Here is a 10,449-nt window from a genome sequence, read left to right on the forward strand (position 1 = left end):
CCCTGGACCTGTTAGACTAGAATTCCTCATTTGTGGCCTGAGGACTCAGGAGACTAATTTTTACTTCTTTCCACCAACTCTCTGTAGCAATCCTTTTGACCCCTTCTCTCTTACTCTCCTGAGATCTGCAGGTAACCTTCGGCAGCATAATTTGGGTTGGAAGGACTGAACAGGATCCTGATTTGCTCAGTTTTGGGGGTTTAATCAGACTCATACAACCCTGTGTTCTGCATAAACCCTACGGCTGACTCTTCATGCTTCAATGAAAAGTCAAACAGGGCTGGAATCTGTGACTTTTTCCAGATGCTTGGGATCTTATTTCATGCACAACTGCTCTTGTTGGCTTGGACATAACGTTTTCACTGTGAAAATCTGGTTCAACGTCGATCATATAATTTCTAAATTTTTATTATCATTATTCCCTCAAAATGCTGAGTGACTCCATGTATATTATTAGAGTGTGTTCTTCCATGTTTAAACCCTTGCTGCAGCATACATTTTAGAGCAGAAGTTCTAGAGAGAAAAGGACATTGTCGTTCTATTTAACAGAGCTTTGCAAAAGTGTGTGTTTAATAAAGACTGTTAAAGGATGCTCTTATTGATGTTTCAAATGGAGGAAGCATTAATCAACTTGTTGACTGAACAATCTTTTCTATTATCAACTGCTGTCATCTGGTGGCAAATTTGAGGAATAGCAGAAAGCTTCAGTATCCACAGTAATTTTCTCTTACTTTCAGCGAAGTAAATTGAGTATTTTCACTGTTTGCCTCTATCATAGGATCAAATTAAGTGGTTCTTGACAAAGCTAGAACTTATAAACTAACACCTTAGGTCATCTTTCTTCAGGTTATAATAATAATAACCAATATTTAGAAAGTGTGTTAATTCCAGGACGTGTTTTAGGTGCTTTACATAGGTCATCTCATTTAATATTGACAAGACTTGTACGAGGTGGATATTATTATTGTCTTCATTTTATCCCATTGAGGCATCAATAGGTTGAGTAACTCGCCCAGATCACACTGCTGATAACTGGTAGAGCCAGAACTGTAATCCAAGAGATCCAATTGCTGCACTCATGGTCTGAACCAATGTTTTACAGTGGACACAAGATAAGGTGGCCAGTGAGGGAGGACAAACCAGAAGTGGGAGATTTGGGTATGAATTTTAGCTCTATTGCTACCTAGTTAATAATAATTGCTGGTTCGAAAAAAGACTTACATCAGCAGGCATCTGACCTTGATCACCCTCCCCGTTGATCACACCTCTGGGTCCCGTTTTCTTTTCTATAAAATCATGGGATTGGACAGGATCCTTGGTTTTCAAACTGGGATTTGTGATGTGCAAGAGGTTCTACATAGGATGGGATGGGTGACAGAGGAATGGAAAGGAAGGGAGCACTGGGCTGTGGAGTGGGGACCCTCATTCCTGCCACTTCTACCTTCTTGGCTTCCTTTACACAATAGGCTTCTAGTTAAAGTTTTGGTTCTACAAATGATACAGTAGCCTAAAGAAAATTTGTAAACAACAGGGCAAGACTTTTTTGGCGACTTCCAGAAATAGTTGGTTGAGAGAAAATGCCTCGACGGTTGTAGGTAGGGAGAGGCAGAGTGCCATTGATCTTCAGGAGGGAAGCAAGAGAAACTCCACTCCTAAGTGGACGCTTCCAGCCCAGCTTTCTGAAATACAGTTGCTTCTATGGAATATTTGGAATAGATCTTTATAATATTCTTTTTTTTTTTTTAAAGATTTTATTTTTTCCTTTTTCTCCCCAAAGCCCCCCGCTACATAGTTGTGTATTCTTCGTTGTGGGTTCTTCTAGTTGTGGCATGTGGGACGCTGCCTCAGCGTGGTCTGATGAGCAGTGTCATGTCCGCACCCAGGATTCGAACTAACGAAACACTGGGCCGCCTGCAGCGGAGCGCGCGAACTTAACCACTCGGCCACGGGGCCAGCCCTAGATCTTTATAATATTCTTAAAATATTGCAGAGAGCTTTATCTATGGAGAGGACTAAGAGGAAGTCTGTTTTATATTTCAAATAGATGCAGATTCAAAGGCAAAACTTCTACTTTAAGATCTTTTAAAGCTTTTTCTTTTGGGAAGGGGCAGGATTTAATTTAATAGAAGCAGAAATGAAACAAAGCAAATCATGCAGTATTATCTTAATGTTTCAAGCAATTCTTTTGCTGATCAAAAATGCTTTAATAATTATAGGTGTATTTATATCTCATTTTATTTTACGTTGTGTTACCTCAATTATACTACACTTTGGTTGCTTACAGGATATAAAGTCTTTGAAAGTTTTGGTCTGGGTAGTAGATTTTATCTGAAGTGTTGAAATCTGTGCCCATTCCTACCACAGTTTCTAGTGCATAGTGGGTGTGATACTGGTCCTGATATCAGTTTCCCTACATTCCCAGCATATATGAGGTCAAAACACTCATTCCCTCCTTGCTCCTTGGCTTCGTGTCTCCAGAATCCACTATATGCCATGGAGACAAATGGCCTAGGACAAGCACCTGGATTCGTTATCTCCTCCCCTCAAGGAGCTACAGGCTGGTGGTAAAGGTGCTGACCAGCAGGGTCCTGGGTTCCCTCCTCTCTGCAAGTAGTCTCAAGGCCAAACACAGGCTGATGGAAAAGTGCTGACCAACAAGGTCATATGCACCTACCTAAAACCCCAAATAAAAATCCTTACTTTCAGCTTTTCGGGGAGTTTGGGATTTCAGCATTAGACTTCCTCTCTCCTTGTTCAGTGCTATGCAATAATAAAATTCCTACTTTCTTCTACTACGCCTGGTGTCAGAAATTAGCTCCTGTGCTATATCAATATCAGGTGTCCAGTAATTTTTGAAGGAATATTACTGTCCTTGCTTGAAAGAACATGCTGCATTGGAAACTATCCAATTTAATTCTTTGGTTTTTGGGCCTACTGAATATTCATTGGCTTATAAAGTTTGCTGAATATTCCTTGGTTTATAAAACTGATTTGTTTTCATTTATTCACTCCCCTATTTTATAGAGACAGAAACTCAGGCCAGGAAAATGATATTGTTCTAATGTCTTATGGAAATCTGGTCAAAGAGAATCAGAACCTAGGTTTTCTTCATGGCTGTATGTCAGCTCTTCAAAAATCAATTTCCTGGAAGCCAGTTCATCACTTGATCAATGCACCACATTTACTTGTTTCTCTTCAAGTAGTCAGTTTTGGGTGACCTCCTTTCATAACTCCATTTTAAGGGATGTTAAATTTGTTTTTGCCTGGCTCCTAGGCCTACAGTTGAATGATGAGGGGTAGAGGGAGCTGGAAGCTGAGGAGGAGCGAAGGGTGGTAGTGGGCTTATTCATAGACAAAAGGCTGTAAGAAATCTTCATTTTCAAGGGCATATTAATGATTCTTCATGAATATACTACTTTTTTTCCCCTTCTTTGGATCATAGGATTAAGCTCGTCATTCTTCTCAATTTATTAAACGTTATCATTGGTTGGCTCAAGGTCTCTTTCTCTGTCCCTCTCTGTCTTTCATTTTATTCCCACTTCCTCTTCTCATCTTCCCCCAGCCCACCCTGGGCAAGCATTAAAATGAGCTTAAATTGTATCTTTTTGCTTGTAAGTATTCTTGCAGAATAGTGTTTTGTGTATACGTATTTTTAACTTACACAAATGATATCGTGTTATAGATCTTATTCGGTTTCTTACTCAGTTTCTCACTGACAACCACCAATCTACTCTCTGTTTCTATGAGTTCCACCTGATAGGCCTTAATATCTAGAATGGCAGGATACCTATCTTATTTTATAGGTTGACTTAACCATTGTTAACAGTTATTCTTTCATTAACTTTTGACTAAATGCAATTGGTTCCTAAAAAATTAAGTCAGTCAAGTGTCATTTCATTTGGGATCATGTTAAATGTACAGGTTAATGGGGAGATTTGACCTCTCCATGATATCAACCATCTAGTCCAAGAGCAAAGATCCTATGCCAACTTATTGAAATCATTGTCTGTGTCCTCTATTGAGTTTAAAAGTTTTCTTCAAAGAAAACTTCTCAGTTAAGATAATGGATAGTGTTATTGCAACTCCAAATGATATCTTATTTTTAAAACATATTTTGCGATGAGTTATTGCTGATGTTGAGAAATGCTGTAGACTTTTTTTTTGTTCTTTTAAAAAAATCTTTATCTTTTATTCTGCCACCTTGCTGAACGCTCTTTTTTTGTTTTCTTATGGTTGGTCTATTGATTTTGTTAGTATTTATGGGTGGTGGGGGGAATAGTCATATCATCTACACATAATCTCAGCTTTATCTCTTACCCTCCAATCCTTAAACCTCTCCTTCGCTCCTCTACGTTGTCTAGAACCTTCAGTGCCATGTTTGACTGTAGTGGTGTGGGGAATTTCTTTACCTTCTTCTTCATATTAAAAGAAATGCACCAAAGTTTCCCCATGAAGTATTGTTTACTGTTGTTTTTTGGTCTATAAGTTTTATCAAGTTGGAATATAACTTAATTTATTAACAGTTGTTTTTAAAGTAGTAAATAGTTGATGAAATCTACCCAAAGCCTTTTCTGCACCTATTGAAATAATCGGATGATTTTGCCCTTTTACTCTATTATTATGGTAAATTATACTGATAGATTTTTTTAAATGTTGAATTATCTTTACATTCTTTTGGGGGAAAAGTCTACCTGATCATGATATATCATTATTGTTTCATTACTCTTTGAATTTGTTTAGCTAATATTTTACCCAGGATTATCACATCTATATTCATAAACTAAAATGATATAGAATTTTACTTGTACTGCTCATAAATGGTTTTAGAATCAATATTACGCTAATCTCACAAAATGAACTGGGTAACACTTGTTCTTTTTCTGTTTTCTGGGCAATCTTTAAAGTGAGGAGTAACTCTGCTTTGCTGATGTTCACTGGTAGAGGCTTCTGGGCTTTTTGGTGGTCTTAAGACTACCATTTACATTTGTTTAATACTTTCCTGTTTCATGATTATATTTATCACAAATATGTTTGTAAGAAAAAATGTATACGTAAGAAGAATACATTCCTTGGAGATTTTTGTAATCACTTGGCATATTGGATATTGGTGAGTTGGTCTCTTTCTTTTCTTGGCCAACTATTGAGGTAGATGTTCTTTTTGTACATTTAAGACCATTCTGTTATTATTTTTGATGAAAAAAAAACACTAAAAAGCAGTCTTTTTAAATAAATCTTTGAAATCAGTAATTTTACTGATGAGAACACAGGTTCTGGTAGTACTGGTGTATTAGCGTGCGGTGGAGGGTGAGATCCACCTACTGGATTCCAATGAGTCAGAGAAGCTTTAACTCCGACTGTGCCCTTGCTCTTCAAAAAATTTCTCTCAGCCTGTCTGTATCTAACAACCAAGGACAGATGATACTTTAAGCAATAACATAAAGATTGAAATGTTAAGCTACTTAGTTTGTTGAACTTTGTTGTCTTTCCTCCTCGCCTTGCCTGCCAGGATGCTCCTGGTGAAGTTTAATGCCCAACTGCATTGACCATCTTCTCCCAAGTTCTGGGTTACTCCCCTCATGGACATATTTCAGATCATACTCTCTATCTCTGTCTTTAAGTGCTCTTGAACCTTCGAGACTACCTAAATCTCAACTCCCTGATCATAGTATTTGATTTTGCAGTTTCTTCGTCTTAAAATGGAGATAAGGATACTCATCTCACTATGTTGTTGTGAGGGTTCCATGAGACGGGGGACTAAATGAGAACCCCCAAAGCCGAGGGGCGGATGCGGGGCAGCCGCGGGGGCTCACTCACTTCCTAAATGACTCAGTTCCACACACCAGCCTCTGAGGGAGCACAAATTCCCATCTCAGCAAAATTATAAATTATTGCATCATGGGCTTTTAGAGTCACTTATGAAGAGTCAAAACTGCAAATGCTAAGGATCTTCTGTATGTGTTCATTGGGAGAAGTAGGAGTGGCATAAATGACAAGTGCACACACATCCCATTGAGAGCCATGGAAGCAATATCTGCTCTGCAGAGGCTCTGACTAATGCTTCTTTCAGCTCCAGCCCCCAGGTCACTCTTGGCTTCTCTTGGTCTGGCCTTATTTGCCCCTCTTCTCCTTCAAGCTGATGTACAGGGAAGATTTGCTGGCTCAATTCCACTATGTCAGCCAGTTTGAAGCCTGGTAGCTCTGACTGGGTGGACTCAGTGACATTCCTGCAAATCACTGAAGTACTGAGGGCTGGGTGGGACCCCTGGGGGGGATGATCACGGACTCAGCCCCATCCGATGAGACTGTAACCTGTTGGGATGTGCAGAATTAAGGCAGGGGCCTCCAGGGAGCCAGGAATATGCAATGAGGAGACAGGGAGGGATGAAGAGAAATGAGAGAAGGAAATAAAGTCACAAAGAGAAATATCTGAAAGTAGTAACGCATATGGAATTTTTAGTGTTTACTCTTTTCATTGGATTTTTCTTTTTTGGGGGGGGGTGAGGAAGATTGGCTTTGAGCCAACATCTGTGCCCATCTTCCTCTATTTTATGTGGGACATCTTTACAGTGTGGCTTGATGAGCAGTGTGTAGGTCCGTGTCTGGGATCTGAAACTGTGAACCCCAGGCCGCTGAAGAGGAGCACGCGAACTTGACCACTCAGACACGGGGCTGGCCCCCTGGATTTTTCTTTTCTAAATATCTGCCTCTCCATAATTCTCCAAACCAATTCCCCTATAGTTCTTTCTGAAATCCTTCTTCTTCATCAAAAAGCACTTCTGTGGATTAAATAAAAATGCATTACGTTATTGAAGTTTGAGAATTGGCGTTTGAGAAGGAGTTATTGCCTCCTGCTTAGAAACTTCCCAACCTGCAGCAATTTATTTGGAAGACATACAATTCAGGATAACAATATTTGCTCTCAATATTTAAAAAAAATTTCACTTTCTTTTCCCTCAGTACTCTTCCCCATCCTTCTTTCTTTGCTCTTTTGCACCTCGTTTCAAACATTCGTGTCCCAGTCTGCCGCCTTCCTCGCAGACATGGGGGTGCTGATGAATGAAGCACATTGATAAGCTTCAATGGAGGGTGACTGAAGGTGCCATTTGCTGCTTGGAAAGGCTGGGAGCCAAAGGAATGTCTGTAACACAAGAAGCTTATTTTTTAAAGGATTCCCTTTCTTTTCCCTTCTCTGGACTTCATTTCTCTACACTATTCAAGTGTGCTTGTGTGTGTGTGTGTGTGTGTGGTGTGTCCATTGCCGTAGGCAGGAGAGAGGTTTCCTTTGTTGTAGAGGGTAAGTGTTTTATTTTGGGATGTGCCCCTTGCCATTGTGGAACATTCCAGGTTGGATGAATCATGCAGAACAGTGGGTTACTCTGGCTGATGTGCTTTACTGAGCACCATAGCTTTGGGGGAGGGGATCAAAACTCAGGAAAAGCCAGTCAACAGGTGCTTGTTTTTCTAGGATGGCCTTTTTCCGATTCTTTAAGGTGCCCACAATTGCTGCCTCAGGAAGAGGATATGAAAGGCAGGGGGATGGGCAGGGGAGACAGAGGCCATGAGGGCTGTCACATATGCTAACAGCAGAGTCAGGGAGGGTCAGGCAGTAACAAGGACATCACGGTGAACTTAAGCCACTGGGTAGAATTTCTCTGTTATTGGGGATTTATGTGGGGCATACAGGAGAGCTTTCACAGCGAGGTTCTGTCAATGATGTGTATGAAGCTTCTTTCCTTGGGACATAGGATGGTCAGAGCAAGGGCCACACGGGGCCTTGAACAGAGTGGCTTCTGCAGTGACTCCTTCCCGCTCCTCCCAGCCCTCTCTGCCTGCAGGGATTGCGGAGGGCACTGCACAGGGGTGGAGTCAGTGTCAGAACTCAGCTCTGCCCTTCAAAGAGCCATCGGGCTTTTACCTTAAGTAACGGTCATGTTTAGAGCAGGGATGGCATGACCTGACTCACAGTAGATCTCCAAAGTGCATTTCCAATCATGACCCATGTTCTCTCCTAAATATTTCTCTTGTTTTGAATATAAAATATTGCTTTGGATACCACTGGAGAGTGGAAATTGGGGATGGGGTAGAAAACTACTATTAAAAAATATGCTTTAAAAATTTAAACCTTGTACATGTGTAGCTTGGAGAAAAATAAAAAATATATAAAAATTTAAAAAAATCTCTGCAGTTTTTTTGTTATAAAAGTAATATCCCCTCTTAGGGCAAAATTTAGGAAATTCACAGAACAGCTCCCAAGACCCATTGCCTAGAAATATTTACTATTGACCTTTGTTCTAGATTCTTCCATATTTTTCTCAATATATACACAGATGTATTTTTTCTTTTTTTAAAGATTTTATTTTTTTCCTTTTTTCTCCCCAAAAATATATTCTTCGTTGTGGGTCCTTCTAGTTGTGGCATGTGGGACACTGCCTCGGCGTGGTTTGATGAGCAGTGCCATGTCCGCGCCCAGGATTCAAACTGACGAAACACTGGGCCGCCCGCAGCAGACCGAGCGAACTTAACCACTTGGCCATGGGCCAGCCGCCACAGATGTATTTTTTTAAACAAAACTGAATCACATTGTTTTGCTTTTGTCACTTAACAATATAGCTTTAGAATAAACTCCTAAGTTGAAGGATGTGCATTTGATACTATAAGAGTTAGGACTCTTGTTTCCAAGTGTTGGAATTTCAGTGTTAAATGCTTTAGGTAAAATGGGGTACAGGATATGGGAACTGAGCCTTGGGAATAAGTGGGTCCAGGGCTTAAATGCCTTGTGGATTCTGTGTCTCTTCTCTCTTTGGGTTCTCTTTATGTAATTCGTTCACTCTCTTACTGAATACTGGCAGGAAATACTGAGACCAATCGTGGAGCTTCACATCTTTCCATTTTAGCTCTCCAAGGAAATGTATTACTGATTTTTGTAGACCACAAGTCCAAATTCCCATAAAAGGGCTCACTGGGATTGCTTAGATCAGATGGCGGTGTGTGGTCGTGAAAGGTTCTTGTAGAAACCTGGTGAATGGAGCAGAGGAAGAATTTTAAGAAGAATGGCCAAGAAAGAAAGACTGAGCTGTTAACAGAGGAAGGGAAGGTTCTGGGCAGAGAAAGTAATAGCACCCTCAGTGGATGCGTGTTGGTAAGCTATGCTCTGGGGAGTATATAACAATATTCACTCCCTGCAGCAGCGTGGGAGCTGTCTGTTGGCCAACAGTCTTGCCAACACTGAGAATTATCATCAAAAAGAAAATCTTTGATGAACTTTGTCGAATGGGATTTTCCTGTTTTCTCTGAATTCATGCAAGATAGATACCCCCAGCACTATTTTCCATCAACTGCTTCAGGGGAAGAGCTCCTTCAGCACTTGTGTGTTATCATTTTTTCCCTCTTAGATGTAATGTTCACCAGATGTGGGGGTGGGTCCATTTTGAAGGTGACCCCGAGTTGTCAATTTTGACCACTGTGATGTCACGCGCTGCTTCTTCCTGCCACAGGAATGATGATTACACAGGAACATGCATGAAGGGTCACAGCAGCAATAACAAAACCACATGCTCCACTGGGTAGGCCTAACCTAGATTTTTGCCCTGAAAAGGGGCTGTGGCAGGATGAGAAGAGCAGCCCATTGGCACGATGCCCAGCTCTTTGAGTGTGCTTGATTCCTTTCTAAAACACAGAGTTTGGTCTTGCGGGACCTCTGGATGAAGAAATCAAGACCATTCAAATTGCCAGGAACCATACGTTTTCCTAAGGGTTCCACTTTTCTCTTTAGTGGCCAGTAGGAGCAGGGGTGCATTGGCTCCTCTTCTGGTTTTATGCAAATCAGACAGAAACTGGAATTGCAGTTGTATTCTCAGGGGCCAAGTACGAGGGGCCAGTATGGTATCTTTTCATTATTATTATTATTATTTTTTTCCTTTTTCTCCCCAAAGCCGCCTGGTACATAGTTGCATATTCTTAGTTGTGGGTCCTTCTAGTTGTGGCATGTGGGACGTTGCCTCAGCATGACTTGATGAGTGGTAACATGTCCGTGCCCAGGATTCGAACCAACGAAACACTGGGCCACCTGCAGCAGAGTGCGCGAACTCAACCACTCGGCCCCCCAGTATGGTATCTTAAGTTTGGATGCAGGCTGTGGTTAGAACTCCTTCCATCCTGTGGCCCTCAAAGATGGGCTAGTCAAAGGGAAGGGTGGAAGAATTTGAATAGTAATGTTTACCCTGTGTTCTCTGACCCTTGTTGGAAGTCTTATGACCTGCCATAGGTGCAGAGTCACTTCCAAAACCACCCAGTAGTGAGGCTAGCTAGGTATCCTTCAGGTCAAGCTGTGAAGGTGGTCTTCTTTCTAACATAGGGGAAGACATTATTTAGTCTTAGACTTATATGGTCCTGTCCAGTTTCATCAGGTACTTTAGCCATAAAATCCCAAATTGGAAGTGACCCTTTCTT

The sequence above is a fragment of the Equus asinus genome, chromosome 8, assembly GCF_041296235.1.
Source record: "Equus asinus isolate D_3611 breed Donkey chromosome 8, EquAss-T2T_v2, whole genome shotgun sequence".
Taxonomy (NCBI): Eukaryota; Metazoa; Chordata; class Mammalia; order Perissodactyla; family Equidae; genus Equus; species Equus asinus.